At 41.7% G+C, this 18,931-nt stretch overlaps 1 long non-coding RNA gene across 1 annotated transcript in view; it reads left to right on the forward strand.

Annotated features, from left to right (window-relative positions):
• The window catches only part of LOC109319176, a 13,316-nt gene extending 6,593 nt beyond the window's left edge, over positions 1-6,723 (forward strand). The window contains exons 2-3 of the long non-coding RNA XR_002103396.1: positions 3,658-3,726; positions 5,603-6,723. This is a non-coding gene — a long non-coding RNA (uncharacterized LOC109319176). The remainder of the gene's footprint in view (positions 1-3,657; positions 3,727-5,602) is intronic.
• Positions 6,724-18,931: the final 12,208 nt, after the last annotated feature.

The raw sequence follows: 18,931 nt of genomic DNA on the forward strand, positions 1-18,931 counted from the left end.
CCCACACCCACCATGTGAGTTGGGAGTAGGGAAGGTAGAAATAGGAGATGGGTATGGCTCAGTTGGAGCAAAGCACAGCTTAATACATTCCCCTGGAGCCAGGAGGAAATATAAAAGGGATTGGGCACGTCTACATGAGACACTTGTTGTGCAGTAGTCTGATAACACTGCACAGTAGTATATTAGCAGGCAAAAACCCTGCTAATATACTACTGTGGCGTATTATTAGGCTACTGCTCAGTAAGCATCACAAAAAAACCATGCACTGGCGCTACTGCATGGTAATATGTGAAAATACTTAATTAAACAAGTACTTAATTAAATGAACAGTAACTACTGTACATTAATAAACGTGTAGACTCACCCAGAGTAAATCAAAGGCATTATTAGTTTTATTCATGTGCTTGCAGGACCTTCATGCTATGCCCACTAGGTTCAGTTGTTTATCATACACATTACATTTGTATTAACATGTATCCTGATAGCCTCAGTTTTGTTTATTCTTCCACAGTTGACTGAGCTTAAAAAAATAACTCCCCAAAATTATAGCACTGACTTTTTAAGCACAGAATGATTTTGGAGGACTTGCAAAAAAACTGATTACAGTTACAATTAACTCCTTTAGGAAATTTTGTACCTGGTGTCAGAGATCTCCTCTTACTGAAATGTCTTCATAACTGAGTAAACAGATGTTTAAAACTTTTCTTATGCTTAAAGGTGCCTAAAACCATCTTCTTCAATTTCATTTGAAAAAATGTATTTGGGAATTAACCAGCATTTTTTCATCATTCTTACCTTTCCTTGTGAAGAGGCTTGACAAATAAACATGAACAAATAATGTTCTGTTTCAAAAGGGCTGCCATCTCCTCTAGTTCACAGTTCAGTGACCACTGGGGGAAGAGGGGCCACCTTACTACTGGGTGTCCATAGCTGGCTTTTGATAGAGTTGGCTGCTGGCTGCACCATCACTGGAAACAACGGGAGACAGCAGCCATCCTGAAAGAATGAATTTCAGTAGGTTACGTTCTTGCACACTAACCTCTGCTAACAGATAAACGCATTATGTTAAAATAACGGCAAAAATTGTATCCATAATTACCCACTACAAGCAGAACTACTCAACAGGGTAGAGAGGGGAAGTTTGGGATATATGATGGAATGTAGGTCAAGCCTTATGTGTGTAGTGCAGTGTGTATAGACTTGGGCAGGGAAATTCCACAAAATAAGCAGAGCTCCAAACTTAATTCCCTGTGTGCACTACTGAAACATTATCCACATAATGGCCCAATTACACAACCACTGTGTTGCAGTCATCTTCTTTAAAGGAAATGGCACTGTTCACTAAGTAATTTCTGTCTTTGCATGACTACATTATTTGATTCTGGAGCACATGTTGGGAGGACGCTTACAGTTATCTATCTAAAATATAACCCTGACATTTTTGTGCCTCTCTCTAAAGAGTGGTTACATAATATGTACCCATGTATTTAATATGAACAACACTTCTAAATGGGATACTTTGTTCCCTGGACTGCATGTCCGATGACAGAGTGAGAACCCACCCCGCTACAAAACCTCCACACCTGGACTTAGGATCTCAGTGGGTACATCAACACAAGACACATTACTGTGCATTAAACTAATGCTCAGTAAAGCATCACTGTCTACATGTACGCAGCAATTACTGTGCAGTATATTAGTCAAATACACCATTTTCTAGTACCTGTAGATATAGGTACTAGAAAAAAGGTGAAATAACTAAAGCACTAAACTGCACATTTAGACTTTGACATGGGAAGCTTAATGCACAGTAGCCTAATAACACTGAACAATAGACAGCAGGTGGGCCACAGGAGGTGGGGAAAGCTGTCTCGGTTTGGCAGGACACTGTCTGCCAGCCACATGGAGATCAGGATGGGTCCTGATCTCCATGTGGCTGGGAAGCAGCTGCCCACCCAGCCAGGACATTTCTCCCCACCATCCTTTGTGTGGGGCCAGTCTGATCTCCCCCCAGCTAGGACAAAGATGCCTGCTAAGCCAGAACAGCTCCCTTCCACCCTCTGAACCTCAGGGCTAACCCCTGTGTTCTCTGCCAGAGATCCTGGAGGTCCTCCTGGGCCCTGGAGGGAGGCAGAGGAAGGCAGGGGCAACCCTGGATTAAGCTGTTCCTGTTGGGTTCAGTTTGTTCCCAATGGAGGCACACATGTACGCATGCACCGGGGAGCACCTTAGTGAGCCTGAATTTTCCACGCGGAAAATTCAGGTGCATCAATTGCACATGTAGACCTGCCTAGTAAGTGGATTTTGCATGCTTGCTTATACCATCCCTAGAGCACGCAGACGAGGAATTGGAAGGGAATGGGGAAGAACAGGGAACAGGGAGAGCTACCATATACTGTGCCCAGGAGACACAATTTAATTCAGTTTAATGCCCCTTCTGGCAAGTGAAAGCCACATGTGGCACTGAAAAAATAACCTTATCTACACCTAATGAAAATCACTGGCTTCATGTAAAAACTACTGATGTCAACAGGATTTTTTTCCAATGACTTCACTGGGCTGTGGATCACACTTTTCTGATTCTTTCATCCTAGCATTGCAAAATGCTTCTGGCTCTTTACTGCTCTATTCATGGAACAACAGGCAACTTAACATGAGTCCACATGACACAGTGGGTTCTAAGTAACCTGGCTTTATCCATATGCACAAGATAGCTACTATTGATTACATTTCCCAAAGAAGAAAACTGCTTACCTTCTCATTTTCCAAGATCATCTAGCAAGGCTGTGGCAAATTCAGGAATAAGAACGCAAACCTTCCAGTTTCATCCTCTAACGCCTGTATACATTCTTCCATGATTTGACATGGATCTTGCAGAATGAGAGAAGAGTTCAGAACCATTTCCATTCAGATATGTTACGTTTATTCCAAATGCCTTGTTTAACCTTTATCCTCATGCTAACACAATAGTAAAATCAGAAATGCTTCCAGTCTGTTTCCAGGTGTATTATTTTTCTCTCGTTTTTTTTTTCATTTGCAATATTTAACTGATTGAGAATGAACCATCATGGGTATAAGTACAGTAATAACTGAGCATTATTTTAATCATGTTCAGACTGGGCTGGAAATCTGTCACTAAAGAGATATCATCATTAAAATTCAATACACTGTAAATACAACAGAATAGAGGAACATTTTCAAAAGCAACTAAATGACTTAGGAGCCTATACTCCATTAATTTGCCATGTGAATTAGGGCTTCTAAGTGTCTAGGTGTGTTCTGGAAATTGTATTCATAATCTTATAACCATCACACTCTTTCCCATTCATAGTGGAAGGGGGAAGCTGTTTGGGGGATGGATTGAGGGGGACGCATTCTTTGGAATCTTCATCCTTGTGCATTTTTCTGGTACTATCATTGTGACTTACAAAGGCATCTTCACTGTTTTTTTGTTTTGTTTTGTTTCGTTTCTTGGGTAATATCTGGCGAAATGTTTACATGCAATTAGAGGTTTGCCCATCTGAGGTCAAGGTGCTGAGAGGCAGGATTTTCCAAATGTAGCAGTTAGTTCAGAGGCCCACTGCCACTGCACTAGCAGTTGTCAGGGAAGACTGAGTGGCAGTTCTAATTACCTGTGTCTATACATGTTTCTCATAGGAAGATACAAGCTGTCATGATCCCTTGCCAATCACATGAAAACTGACCTAGAGAAATCATCAACTGAAGGTGAGTGTACATGTCCAATAAATTCAGTCCCCATTGCATTAGCTTATTTTTAGGATTGTCCTTAAAAGAGACTTTCCCCATATCAGAAACCCTTCAATTCTGTAGATATATACAGAATGGTGATTACTTTAAATTTAGGATCGTGCCTTGTGGGGCATGAATTCATACTACTTTAGATATGACTCCATAATGTACTCTTAATGCTGCAAGAACAGAGAATTCCTAGGTGTGTTTATAAAGGACATTTATTTAGTACAGGTGCTTTCTAGCCAAAGAAAGGTAAAAGGTATATAAATATGTTCCCAATTTATAAATATGTTTCCAATTTACAAGGAACACATGGTTTGTTTATGAATTTTCTCAAGAAATTGACATTTAAGACTGCTGCACAGATATATGCATACAACTGATATGCTATTTGCCTGCTTTCACCTTTGTACACTGAATGTATTAGAAACTTGTTCTTGAACATAGTTTAAACAATACATATGTCATAAGCAATGATGAATCAAAGAAAGAAAGCACCCAGAAAGGCAAACTAACTAGACAGGTAGGCCCTCATAAGCATCACATTCTGTTCCATAGCTACAATAAAAATAATTGAACCAGACACATGGATTTTAAGTGCCTCTTAAAGAGGAGAGTTAGGGAGAGATATTGCTGAAAGAAAATTACACACTGAAATGTAGCATCTCAGTTTTGCAGCTGCCAGCCTTGTTCTGTCAGTAGCCTTTTCTTCTAAAGTTAGCAGGGGATGAGTGAAATTCAAGAGAAGCACAGTATGGATTTCCATCAACAAGAAGGGGTTGGTCCAAATTCTTAGGTTTTTTTGTGCATTTTTAAGGAAACTTCTAATTGGTTTAATCTTCAAGGAGTTAGGTGTATTCCTTGTGTGGAGAGATGCTTGCATTTGAAATTTATGTATGTGCATTAGGTAGCTGAGTGCATCCTCAATGTATCCCTCAACAGCCCTAATTGTGGTGGGTTTTTTGTTTCTCATGTAGTAAGTTTACTTCTTACTTTTTTACTTGCTTGTGAAAAAGTCTTTGCTGGCCTTTGCTGTCGCTGGGAGAAAATGATTGTGCTCAGAGACAGACATTTAGCAGCTTCTGATTTCACTGCTGATGCAATATTTGTTATTAATGCATCAACCTCAACTCCAAAAACAGGCCTTGTGCATTTCAAGCCTGTAGTGGTGAGAAGTGTAGACCTGATGTATGAGGACCTGGTTTTAGTAATAAGAGAGTGGTCAGTGCTCTTTTGAATTGCATAATACTTCTTTAAAAAAACCAACAACAAACAAACAGAAAACTTTAAAATTCCTGCTTTTGGCAGCTTGTGATTAGGCAAGAATCTTGATTTCATATTACTAAAACAGTTAGTTTATGGCTGTCTTGGATGCAAAAGAAAAGCTTGAAAGCATAAACAAATCCCAAATACAAGAAGGCAAAAAAGTATGCACCAGGTTATTTATTTTACAACCTCACATTTTTTGATCTCATGTTTTTGACCACATAGCCCCTCTATCTCAGCCAGTGACCATATGCGAGACCCTGGCTCATATTATTTTAATGTTTAGGCTTGCAAACCTATCTTGTTGGATCTGTACAAAAAGTTTAGCTGAAAAAATAGAATATGTCTTGAAAACTGACTGATGAATCTTATAGCCTATAACTTCTTGGTCAGACTTGTCTCACTTTATCTTCAGTGTGGAGATTGCTACACAGGAAGCTGCATTCTTCTATATTACTTGAATCATTCTTATTATATACAAAACTCAAAATGAGAAACAGACTGGAGGAAAGTCACATTTTAAGGTAGAAATACTAAAAAAGTCCTGATTTTTAAGATTAAAATTCCTATTTTTTTTTTACAGTAGAAGTATACTGGACTTCCTGCCTTTCACTGTGTTTAAGAAAAAACAAGGCTTTGCTGCAGTTTAAAAAAAAACACTGGCACCTTAAAATTGGATTTTCCCTAGTGGGTTCTATATCCTTCCTGGCTTTCTATGAATTACATAGGAGAAAAATATTTTAAAATCCCTGGAGGATGCCATAATCTATATGACAAAAGATTCAATAAATGTCTCAAAACAAATGGAATGAAATTTTGGAGGAAATTGAAATGAACTGCTTGTTACTTTTCAGAACATTTTGGATTCCACTTGGTTGGTGAAATTAAGTGATCTAGTACAGTGCCTTACCTTTATTTTATTATTGTTGGTGAAACCAGTAGCACTGCCTGCATTTGAGGATGGCTGATACTTTCTATTGTAAGGCTGTTTTCAGTGCTTGTAATTGCTTTCCTAACATTAATTTTGTATATAAGAACACACACAGATAGATAGATAGTTAGATAGATAGATATATATCTTAATTGAGACTTTTTAGAAAGAATGATGGAGGCTTCAATATGTATCTTTATAATTTTCTTCTTCAAGTACTTGTCCATTTTGCAGCAAGATTTTTCGTTTTCTACTGTATGCCTTAAAGGTAAAAGAAGAAAGAAAGAATAAGGTTCTGAGTGCTACCACCAATAATTAATATAGCATTTCTATTTACAGAGCTTCTTTTGGGGGTTAAGAATGTTGTTAAACCATGATTAATAAAGGCATACATTGTTTAGAATGGAGTTTGAATTCCAGTTTGAATAAGAAATTCTGAACTCTTAGAAAATTTACCACCATATATACATACCGAAAAATATTAACTATATTGGAAAAACACTATTACTTTACCTGTCCCAATGAAAATCCAAAGGAACAATTCTCCTCATTCCTTGAGACAGAAGATGATCTTTTGAATTGCTAATATTATATCTGTACTTAGTGGTTGTAGTATTTATGAAGTTCCTTACCTGACTGTCATTCAGTTTCTTCTACTGAGAATACAATTTCCATGCTGATATGCAGAGATACTGTATATAAAGCCATAGTTAAGAGAATATTGGCAATGTGTTTAGTATTAGTTTTCATACCTTTCTGGCACTTTTGAACATTTCTCATTTGAGCAGTTCTGCTATGGCCTACAAACTTGTGACCTCTGAATTGTGAACCATGTGCCTTAGCACCCATATCACCCCAGCCTCTGTTTTACATGGTAATACCATGTAAAAAGTTTATGATGTAAAATATAGCATTTCTCTAACAAATAGCTTTGACACAAATCCCTGGTCACTGTAACCCTGTAATTCAAACTGAGTTTGTTTTTCCTTTCTGAAATTTGTGATTGTGAACTTCTGACGGTTGGCAGTAACGCTTGCTGATGCTGCCAGTAAGCATGTAGATCCAGTAGTCATATTTCAAGCTTCCTTTGCTGAGATCTTGCAATAACCTTGCCTTGTATGGCTTCATGACAATTGAATTACGCACTTTGTAGAATCTCACTGCTGTCTCTGGCCTTTTTTTCCATAAATGATTAAACCTGTTGGTACACAAATTTGGACTTGAGAGACATATTTTAAACCATCCATATGTATGAGCTGAACATATTAGAAGGCATGATGGCTGCAAGTAGATGGGTCAGGTGTTTCATGATTTTCTGATGGTTTGTCAGATTGTAAAGAACAGTCTATATTCTACAAATAGCACAGGTCACATGTTCTCTCACTTGTATAATTTAGAAAATTACCAGTGTAATGAAAACAGCTCCATCTAAATATCTGCTTCATCCACACTTATTATGTACCCTAAGAGACCTGGAATTTCTCTGCAAACACTTCTAGTTAAACAAAGCATTTTGTGTATCTACAGTAAGTGTGATATTTATTTTTTCATTATTCATGACACAACTTTAATGTCACTGCTGATTTTCCTGGTAGAATGTTCAGTTCCAACATACTGGAGCTCATGCTGAGTTGTAGCTGAAGATGTCATTCACAATAAACATGAGCTGCCGTGACAATACGATGGCAGAAGGTGAAGAATTTCTTTTCTTGTGCAAGGGTGTGCATGTGTGTCTCTCTGTGTGTGAGAGAGAGAAAGAGAGAGATTTGATTGTGTTTACAAGATTCATTCGCAGCACAGCAGGCAGTATTCACACTGTAATATTCACCCTAACACAGATAATTTGATTTTCAACCTGGTTATCATGCATTCAGACATAACGATACATGAAAATATATGCTTTAGCAGTGCATTTTAAACAAGGTTGCACACTTTAAGTCGGAATATATTAGAGGTGAGTGTTGTTGTTAGCAACTGTAGAAGTCTTGGAAAGCCCCTTTCAGCAGATGGCATATGTTACAATATTACTGAAAGAAAACAAATTCTAATTTGTAAGTTTCCGAGCATGAATAGAAAAAGATGCACTTTACTGTGCTTGAACTTTTCATTGCATCTTTTAGTCTCAGTGCTTTGAAGTCTTCTTTCCAAGCTCTGCATTAGAGCCTATTTATGGTGGACAAGGTTGCAATCTGCCCTCCTGCATGTGTACCAAAGACTTAATGAGTATAAGGCTGAACCTATCTTGTTAGTCTTAAGTCTTTGCACTAAAAAGGAAGCTGGCTGCTGCCTCCTCCCAATCCCTAATCTTCAAAGGTTGGGTGGCTGTTTAGCCCCATCTCCAAACTTCTGCCTGTATGCCAATGCTGGTCAAGAGCAAGAGCTCATTACTGCCCCCCCCCCCCCCCCCCGGGCAATAAGAGAGGAACCAGGCAAACATTTATCAATATAATTATATTAATAACCTAATATGCTTCACAGAAAAAAAGTTTTCTGTTCACAGGAAGAGATTTCAAATCCAATTATTAAAGTAAAAAGCAGGGATAAGGTTGTGAAAGCTTTTGTTAAAAAAACCACTTTCACAGCTAGCACAGACAGGCATAGTTCTGCTGAAGTTAATAGAGTTGAGGGAGTCTATGCCCATGGTGCATTTGACTTTAATCCATTTGAAATATTTGCAGTTACGGCACCTCTGAATCTTTTGAGATTTTCTTAATCTCATTAATATTAAGACTTTACAGTTCCCAAAATAATTATCCACTTGGGTCTGGACCAGAAAATGCTCTGCTACATGTCGCCTCAATACACTATAAAGAGCCCCCTACACGAAACTTGTCCATTTTGAACAAGGAATAGGGCATGTGAAACAGGAAGAGTGAGAAGGAAATCATGTTGGCTTGGATCCTGAACCGGTGTAAAGGAATATAGTACCTCTGACTACAGTGATGTTATGGCAGTTTATACTGTCTGAGGATCTGTCCCATTATTATTATTAAAGTATGTTGTTGAAGTGCTCTGTAATGGATTCCATTACCACCCCATGCTAAGAGAAGCAGCTGGTGAAAGTTATGTTTCATGCTCTACAGATGGATCAGCAGTGGCAGACATATAACTCAATGTATCTGGTAAGCAGGTGTTTGGATTTTGTATTTGCCAACAGGCCAGCAAAATCTAGATTATTTCTGTAGGCTGTAGAGGAAGGATATCACTTGAGTCACTGACAAGGAAGAAACATTGTTTGGCACATTTTTTTCCCCAAGAAGGAGGGTAGAATTTTAGTACTAATCCTCCATTACAACAAATCAGGATCAGATGACTGACTTGGCATTGAGAAAGTATGCCAAAAACGATGGAAAAGAGACTACAACATTTTCTCAAAAACAGGGATGTTCAAACTACTCTCTATCATCTCACGAAATTCTTGCATAATTTCAATGGAAACAATAAGCAGAAGGTGTGCTTTCAGAGAAACTACATGGTTTGTTTAAGGAAGTCTCGAGGCGGGCTTCAGCTTCTTAGACAACAACCCACACATATCAGGACAAGAGACATGCTCGGGTGGGATGGCCTTCACCTTTCCCCCAAAGGTAAGCATGTGTTCTCTTCTAGGTTGGCTGATCTCCTCTGGCAGGCTTTAAACGAGGCTTATCGGGGGAAGGGGAAGACAAGGGCAGAGGAAGCCTTGGACCACTAAACAAAACTTCACCCACAAGAACAGCCCAGCCTAGACTGACGATGAGCAGAACAAATACCCAAGTAAGCAACAGGGGCCCGGGTAGTACTGAGATTAGGGGGGCAGCACATGCATCTTCCGGAGGCCTCAAATGCCTCTACGCTAATGCTTGTAGTATGGGGAACAAGCAGGAGGAACTTACCCTCCTCCTAGCTAGCACCAATCCAGACATAGTGGGGCTCACCGAAACATTGTGGGACCCAACACATGACTGGATGGTGAATATCAAGGGCTATAGGCTGTACAGGAGGGTTAGGACAGGGAGGAAAGGTAGGGGTGCGGACCTCTACATCAAGGAGAAATACATCCTCAACGAGTAGCACTGGGTCAGAGGAGGGGCACACTGAAGTGCTCTGGGTTAGAATACAAGGCAGTCATGGGGAAAGAGACTTAATGGTGGGGATCTACTATAGACCACCCAACCAAGGGGAAGAGCTAGGCCGGGAATTCTTAAGTCAGCTCACAGAGGCAGTTAGGTCAAAGGACATGGTCATCATGGGTGACCTAAATTTTCTAGACATCTGCTGGGAAGAGCAGTCTGCCAGGTCTGATCACTTGCATAGGTTTCTTGGTGAGATACAGGACCTCCATCTCACCCAGGAGGTGCACAGCCCCACCAGGGGAAACACTTTGTTGGATCTGGTCCTGGCCATGGGGTCTAGTGAGGGGTCTGCGAGTGCTTGACCACCTAGGCAACAGCGATCATCGACTGATGGAATTCACCATTCAGCATGAGGTGGCAAAGGCCTGCAGCAAGGCAGCAGCCCTGGACTTCAGGAGGGTGGATTTCAATGAGGTAAAGAAAATAGTCAGGAAGACACTGAGGTCCCAGAGGGGAGGGTAGTTGTGTCCAAGAAGAGTGGTCATTCCTTAAGGAGATGATCCTCCAAGCCCAAAGGGAGGTAATCCCAACACAGATCCAAAGGAACAAGAGGGCATAAGGGATCCAAGGGGGCATGGCTCACCAAAAGCATCCGGAAATGTCTCCTAGCTAAAAAAGAGGTGTACACCCGATGGAAGGGAGGGGCCATCACCAGGGAGGACTATACCTCTGTTGCTCGGGGATGTAGGGGGGAGGTCAGGAAGGCTGAGGCGGAGATGGAACTGGGACTAGATACCCGGATCAAGGACAACAAGAAGTCCTTTTTTAAATACATAAGGGGTAAAAAGAAGGTTCTGGGTAATGTGGGGCCTCTGCAGGACATGCTAGGAAATCTGGTCATTGTACCAAATGACAAAGCTAACCTATTTAACAATTTCTTTGCCTCCATTTTTCTAAACAGGGACCAGGTCACCCCCCCGTAGGCCCCAGGGGAGGTGCACCCAGGCCTAGGGTCAGTAAAGACCTAGTCAGGGAACTTCTGGTGGGACTGGACATATTTAAATCAGCAGGTCCTGATGATCTCCACCCCAGAGTGCTGAGGGAATTAGCAGAGGTTGTTGCAGGACCCCTGGCACTGCTTTACGAGCACTCATGGTGCTCTGGCATTGTGCCAGAGGACTGGAAAAGGGCCAATGTGGTTCCCATTTTCAAAAAGAGAGGAAGGAGGACCCAGGAAATTATAGGTCAGTTAGTCTTACCTCTGTCCTGGGTAAGCTTTTTGAGAGAATTATCCTGGTTCATGTCCACGAGGGTCCAGCAAGAGAGATTAGGCTTAGGGGCAACCAATATGGGTTCATTAGAGGCAGGTCCTGTCAGACCAACCTGGTGGCCTTCTATAACCAGGTCACAAAATCTTTAGATGCAGAGGTAGGAGTGGACATAGTCTTTCTGGACTTTAGGAAGGCCGTTGACACTGTCTCTCACCCCATTCTCATTAAAAAACTAGGAGACTGTGGCATAGATACCTACACAGTTAGATGAGTTACTAGTTGGCTGGAGGGCCACACCCAGAGAGTGGTGATGAACGGGTCTTATTTGACCTGGAGGGATGTGGGCAGTGGTGTCCCCCAGGGCTCGGTCCTTGGGCCCGCCTGTTCAACATCTTCATCAGCAACTTGGAAGGGGGTGTAAAAAGCACCCTGTTCAAATTCACAGATGACACTAAGATGTGGGGGGATGTGGGCACGCTAGAAGGGAGGAATAGGCTGCAATCAGACCTGGACAGGTTACAGGGGTGGGCAGATGAGAACAGGATGGGTTTCAACACTGACAAGTGCAAGGTTCTGCACTTGGAAGGAAGAACCAGCAACATACGTACAGGCTGGGGAACTCCCTTCTCATCAGTGCAGAGGAAGAAAAGGATGTTGGTGTCATTATTGATGCCAAAATGAACATGAGCCAATAGTGTGGGGATGCGGTAAGGAAGACCAACCATACCTTGTCCTGCATCCACAGATGCATCTCAAGCAGGACCAAGGAGGTGATCCTCCCCCTCTATGTGACACTGGTCAGGCCGCAGCTGGAGTACTGCGTCCAGTTCTGGGCGCCGCACTTCAGGAGGGATGTGGACAATATGGAGAGGGTCCAGAGAGGGCCACCTGCATGGTCAGGGGTCAGAAGGGCAAGCCCTACGAGGAGAGGCTACAGAACCTGAACCTGTTCAGCCTCCACAAGGCTGAGGAGGGATCTAGTGGCCTGTAACAAACTAGTCAGAGGGGACCAGTAGGCATTGAGAGAGTCCCTCTTCCCCCAAGTGCTACCAGGAAAGACAAGAAATAATGGTCACAAGCTGGCAGAGGGTAGATTCAGCCCAGACATCAGGAAGCGCTACTTCACTGTCAGGATCGCTGGGATCTGGAACCAACTTCCAAGAGAAGTAGTGCTGGCTCCTACCCTGGGGGTGTTTGAAAGGAGGCTGGATGAATACCTTGCCTGGGTCGTTTGACCCCAGTACTTTTTCCTGCCATGGCAGGGGGTTGGACTTGATGATCTGTTCAGGTCCCTTCTGACCCTACCAACTATGAAGACAAAACAATCCACATGCTGGAGAAAAACCACCAGCAAGGTTTTCTAGAGATCCAGTATAGAACATGACTGCTTGTAAGCACAGAAATCCCTGAGATGTGAGAACTGGAGTTATCCAAGTTGTTTCTGTAGAGTAGTGGAAGTGATTAATGTAGTCCTTTTCTAGGAACAAATAGTTGGCTCTTCCAGTAAATACTATATCTAGTAAATAGTTGGGGCAATTAATTTTTCATCAATTTTTCATAATCTTTTTACTTTGACTATTCTTATTTTGTTGATGCGTGTGATTTATTTCTGTTCTCTGACTGGATGGCTAGCATTTTTCAACAGGAGAATGATGAGTTATGAACTTCTGGATGAATAATCAGTCATGCTAAAACTCCTTAAACTCTTGGGATATGTGCACATTTTCACAAATACCCAGCAGTGGGCTGAATATTCACTAATAACTATTATTATGACTCTATGAATCATAGCAATCTAGACTCAGCACTTTTATTTGCAAATTAGGTTGTTATTTTACTCTTTGACCAGCTCTAGGGAGAACTCCTTAATATATAATACAAAGAGGTAGCCTAAGGGAATGTAAAAGGCTGGCAGTGTCTGCCTGAAACATCCCACACTGTTATCAGCTCTTGATCCTCCTGAGAAAAGGTTAAGCGGATTCTGATGACTCCCTGAAACAGGTGAACAAAAAAAGTGGGAGTGGCCTCTAGAGAAAGAGGATCTAGCATGTGGGAGGAGCAGCCTAGAATGAGGAACCTTAGGAACAGGTGAGCCTGAGAAGAAGGCCTCAACTAGGCTTTGTTAACTTGTTATAAATTTGTTTTTTAATGAAATCAAGAGGTGATTTTAAAAGGTCATACTGTGTTGGAATGGCAATTTCTCAAATATGGCATTAGCAGGGGATTGTTTTTTGTAGATAGAATGTGTGATCGAACAGCAATAGCAGCAGGTATTGTTGAAACGTATGGAGATGCAGCAAGGCTGCAGCCCCTGAGGGTGAACAGAGACAGTGGGTGTACACAAGACGGTATATTGCCATAGCGATCAGCTACAGTGATGTAGCTCATCACTATGGTGACATAGCATCTGTGGGCATGAATCACGATGCTGATGCTACTGCACAGTAGGGTCAAAAATGACCCCTGCGCCACCAGAACTGTGCAGTAGTAAAGCAAGTACTAAGTGACTGCTCAGTAACAACTATTCAGCCAGGTGCACATGTAGACATGCCCAGTTAGGTACAGGAGCAGAGATTCTAAAGCATTGTTAACTCATAGCCTCAGACTAAGCTGCCAGTAAGTACCAGCTAAAATAGGCCAGAAGGTGATTCCAAGGCCTACCTTATCAAGTAACTGCTGGTCTTAAGTTCTTTTTCTTTTTTTTTCCCTACAAGAGTGGGCCAAGCTTTAGATTTATTCCTCAGTAAGGATACTGCCACTGACTATGATCAGATAAAGCTTTGATTCTGGTCTGCTTGGGAATCCCAGGAAAAAAAATGCCAATAGAGGCTCATGGAGGAATTTAACTATCCAGACATCTGTTGAGTAACAAATACAGCTGAGCATGCATCATCACGGAGGTTCCTAAATTACATAGCAGACAACTTTATGACCCAGAAAGTAGAGACTCCCAAGGAGAAGCCATCCTTAATATACGTGAGTTTATTAATGAAATTTGCAGATGCTGCTACCATAGGTACCATTTAAACATCTATGAGTGCTATACCTCAGTATTCACTCTATCACAGCACTTCCTGGAGTTAACAATGAAAGGTATATGATAGTAAAAGTGTTGTTTTTTTTAAAATATATCACAGTAAATAGATATTCAAGTGGGACACTCATCTTCAGGCTTGTTTGAATCATCTATGAATGCCAAACTCTAGAGATCTGCAACTAATTAACAGAAGTGCATTGCAAATATCAGTACAGAGATAGGAAAAAGGACCTGGATAAATTAGAAAACTGGGGCAATATAACAAAATTAAAAATGATTTGAAAAAACCTGCAATTGAATACCTTTGATGAATATTTGAAACAGATATTGCAAAAAAGGAAGAATCCCAGAAAGCAGTAATGTTGAAAGGAAAACATTGAACAGCAAAGAAGACATGAGTGCAATGAGAGGTAACAGCAAAAGGGGCCTATAAAATTTTGGATTGCAAACAATTAAAATTACATCATGGAACAAGGTCATAACAGTTCTTCTGTTGGTGCACGGAGATAAATATGGAATAATGTTAACAAATCAGCAACAGTAAAATTTAGGCTGAATACCAGGAGAATCTTTTGGCAATTAAACTTATCAGTTTGTGAGAAATCTCCCAAAGGAAATAATGGAAGCCTTGATTGATTAATTTTGTAGTCATTTTTAACAGAAATCAATTTTTTTGTCAAAATTCAAAAAATGTGAGAAATTTTGAAAAAATCTCCCTCCCCTCTTCCCCTCCCCCCCAATATCATTAAAAAATAATTGGTAATCCTTACAGAATCTTTGATATTCTCTGGGAACACTGTCAAAAGTTTTATTGAGTCTTGTCTTCATCTCTCAGTTTCAATATAGGCAAAATGCTAGGTCATCCTCTAATGGTTCACTTCTTCACATCTTCTTTAAAAATTCAATAAAGTGAAAAGGCTGAAGGTATTTTTCTTTCTCATCTAGATTTTTAATTTAATACATTCATTTTTCCATTACTGTTATTTCCCAAAGTTTATTATGTGAAATACTAAATGTTGACATCTTTTCATCTCATCATGAAGATAACACTTCCATTTTCCCCACCATTGGGTGACATATTTTCAATTCTGCGGGTAACATGAATATGAGGTTTTCTTAATAAAAATTATACTTTCCATTAAAATGTTGTCCATTAGTTTTATGATAAAAATAATAGCTGAGTTGTAAATACATCATGAAAATAATAAAAATGCATTGCCAATTGCCAGAGGAGAGCATAACTTCTTTTTATATGCATTAATCCCCATATCCTCAGTAGGTCATGAATATTGTTCATCCATCTATGAAAGCTATTTCTAGTTCAGTCTTTTTGCAAGAATACCATACAATAATTCTACTCTACGTGATCAAAGGTTTCTCAGAATCTAATGTTAATAACATATATGGTTGCATGATCTGCTCTTTCTAAGATGTTGGGTCTTCTGAGGCAACTGTACATAGGCCATGTCCCAATGAGTGCACTCCAAATACAAGTACCTCAGGAGCTATAGAAGGTTCAGCTCTTTTATTTCAAAGTTGCAACTCTAAATATGCATGACAGGTACAAAATATTCAGTCCTGGGAGGGTCATTGTTTCGGTTCAGGAATAAAACATGGATAAACATTTCCTAAGAGTATGGACGAAAAGCTCTTCCTCCTACAAGTAAAGAATTAGGAAGGGAATGGAAGGATGAATGTAACTCCTCAAAAATGAAGTGGAAGGGCAAGATATTTTCTCTCCCTAAAATTATCTCTGCAGAATTCTGGTACTTGGAGAATGAGTAACTTGAGCATGTTCTAGTAGTAAATGTAATAATAGTTATAGGCATGATGGTCAGGAGAAAAGGGCCATGTGCCCAACCTGAATGAGCTTCCTTACTGCACCACGGCTAGATAAACCACAAGCTGTCATATAGGCCAATTAGCCTAACTTCTACACCAGGGAAAATCCTGAAAAAATTCATCAAGAAGTCTATGTGTAATATGCTTGCAGAACTTCTTCACAGTTAGGATACTGAATGACAACCTGCATGGCTTTGTCGTGGGCAGCTCTTGTCTTTCAAATCTCATCTCCTTCTACAACCAGGTAACTCACCACCTGGATAAAAGACAGGATGTCTATATTGTATACCTAGACTTCCAAAAAGGCTTTGCGGTGGTATCCTATGATGTTCTCATGGGAAAATTGGAGGACTGCGGGCTTAACTGCTCAACAGTTACATGGGTAGGAAGCTGGCTGCGGGGTAGGACCCAGAGAGTTCTAATGAGTTCTAATCTGTGTTGCCCTGGAGAGAAGTAGTCAGTGGTGTCCCTCAGGGGTCCGTGCTTAATCCAGTGCTTTTCAACATCTTTATCAATGATTTGGATGTGGGGATGAAGAGCTCACTGGCCAAGTTTGCAGATGACACCAAGTTATGGGGGAGTGTGGTCACACTTGAAAATAGGCTGTAGATACAGGCAGACCTAGACAGGCTGGCAAGCTGGGCGGATCAGAACTAGGTGAAGTTCAACATCAAGAAATGTAAAGTGCTCCATTTGGAGATGAAGAGTGCCCAATATACTTACAGGCTCAATGGTGACAAACTGACTATCACAACGACTAACAGACATTAGTATGAACATGAGCCATCACTGCGATGCCGTAGCCAACAAAACAAACAATAGTCTGGCATGCATCAACTGATGCATCTCAAGCAAACCCAAAGAAGTCATGCTTCCTCCTTACTCAGCGTTGGTAAGACTGCAGCTGGAGTACTGTGGATACTTCAACAAGGTCATGGAAAAGCTTGAGACAGTCCAAAAAAGAGCCACCCATATGATCAGGGACTTGCAAGGCATATGAGGAAAGGCTGAGGGACTTGATAGCAGCTTACTGCAATACCAGGGGAATACATCAAGGGATCAGCAAACAACTGGTCCCCAGGACACCCTTGGGGAAAAGCAGGAGTAAAACTCCTGGAAAACTGTTTCAGGCTTAACACTAGGAAAAAAAAACTTCTTCACAGTTAGTGTGTCCAGACTGTGGAATAAACTCCCTCCAGAAGTGGTGCAATCACTTACCTGGAAATCTTCAAGAGGAGACTGGATGGTCACCTTGCTGGGGTCACCTGATCCCAGTTGTCTTTCCTGCCTAGTGCAGGGAGGCTGGACTCTATGATCTTGTGAGCTCCCTTATAACCCATTACAATCTATGAATCTATAAATGTGCTACATGAAAACTAAGGCTGCATCCCAAACTAATGTCACTGTGTCCCAGCAAGAGTGGTATTTGTTCTTAAAGTTTCCCTGGAGAGAGTCAGCTAGGCCTGGAGGGATGAGCTTTACTACTACTCCCAGGGGAGCACCAGCCAATATGCCATGCTCCTGCCATTGGAGATGGTCCTCTGGGAGGTAATTGAGAGCTGGGGGGGGCGGGGAGGGGGCTGTCTGCTTTAACAGTGTGCTGGGGAAGCCCAGGTTACCCAAGGAGAATCCACCTTGAGTGCTACCTGTAGCCCTGCTATAAGGCACTGACCCCAAAGAGGATCCCTAGACCCTGGCTGCCTATGAAGAGTCCTGCCTTGCATTGCCCTTGGCTTTCCAGCACCATTCTTCTACTATGAATACTCCAGGAAGGGGTGGAAGTGATGGGCATCCAGGCCTGGGATGGAGCTGTGATTACTGGAGGAGGAGTCGGGTCTGCCTTGTGGGATTGGTACAGTGATTTCCTATGCTGTGTGACTTGGAATCACCTGGCACCCATGGATTTTCCCCAGGGATTGGATCAGAGGGGAGGGAGACAGTGATGGAGTGCCACTTGCAAGCTCTCCAGGTGCACAACTCAGGAGTCACCCTGGCAATGAGACCAGAGTGGCTGAGATAACAATTCCCACATGGGACCCCTGCCATCACATTAGTGCCTTTCTTGGACTGGGAGGCAAAAAGGGAGGGAGTTGGTGGGATTGTTTAGCAAAGGGGAATTTTTCTCATTCTTGCTGCGCTATAGCACTAGTGCATCTCATGGATAGCTGCATGTCATTTCTCTGCTACCCAGGCCTGTGGCACTGCCAATTGGGGTGGGGTGATGACCATTTGCATTTGCATCTGTTTTTTCCGCTTTGCCTGCAGAGCTCAATAAGCTCTTTTAATGCCTTTCCATGAGTCCAAGGGACTGGGGAAGCCATTTCAGCACTACTGCTCTGGCCAGCTGGAAAGAGGCTCAGCTTGTTCCAGGAGCTGAGCATGGCCCTAACAGATAGTGCATGGAGGTGTGAATAAGGCAGATTTATATTCTGATAGAATGGCCGATGGGCTGCTACCCAACCAAGGCCAGGGAACAGGGTAGCCTGGTGCTCCAGCTGCAGTCCATAATGGGAAGGAAGGGCAATGGGAAAGGAGGGGGAACTGGCTTTCCCAGTACTGAAAGACAGAACACTTAGCCAGTAGGCCTATGTGAAGTGGCTAGTATTCACTTCAGATTTGGATTCAACCAATTCAGGGGACAGCGATTCGATTCAATGATTTGCATTACTGTCCTGAATTGATTCAGCTGAATCTGATTTGGAGATTCAGCTGCTGCTGAGTCAGCCGAATCTCTGAATCACACAGGCCCCATACCCGACCCGCTGTCCCAGGCCCAGCA

The sequence above is a fragment of the Crocodylus porosus genome, unplaced genomic scaffold (assembly GCF_001723895.1).
Source record: "Crocodylus porosus isolate Cpor-Errol unplaced genomic scaffold, CroPor_comp1, whole genome shotgun sequence".
Classification (NCBI taxonomy): domain Eukaryota; kingdom Metazoa; phylum Chordata; order Crocodylia; family Crocodylidae; genus Crocodylus; species Crocodylus porosus.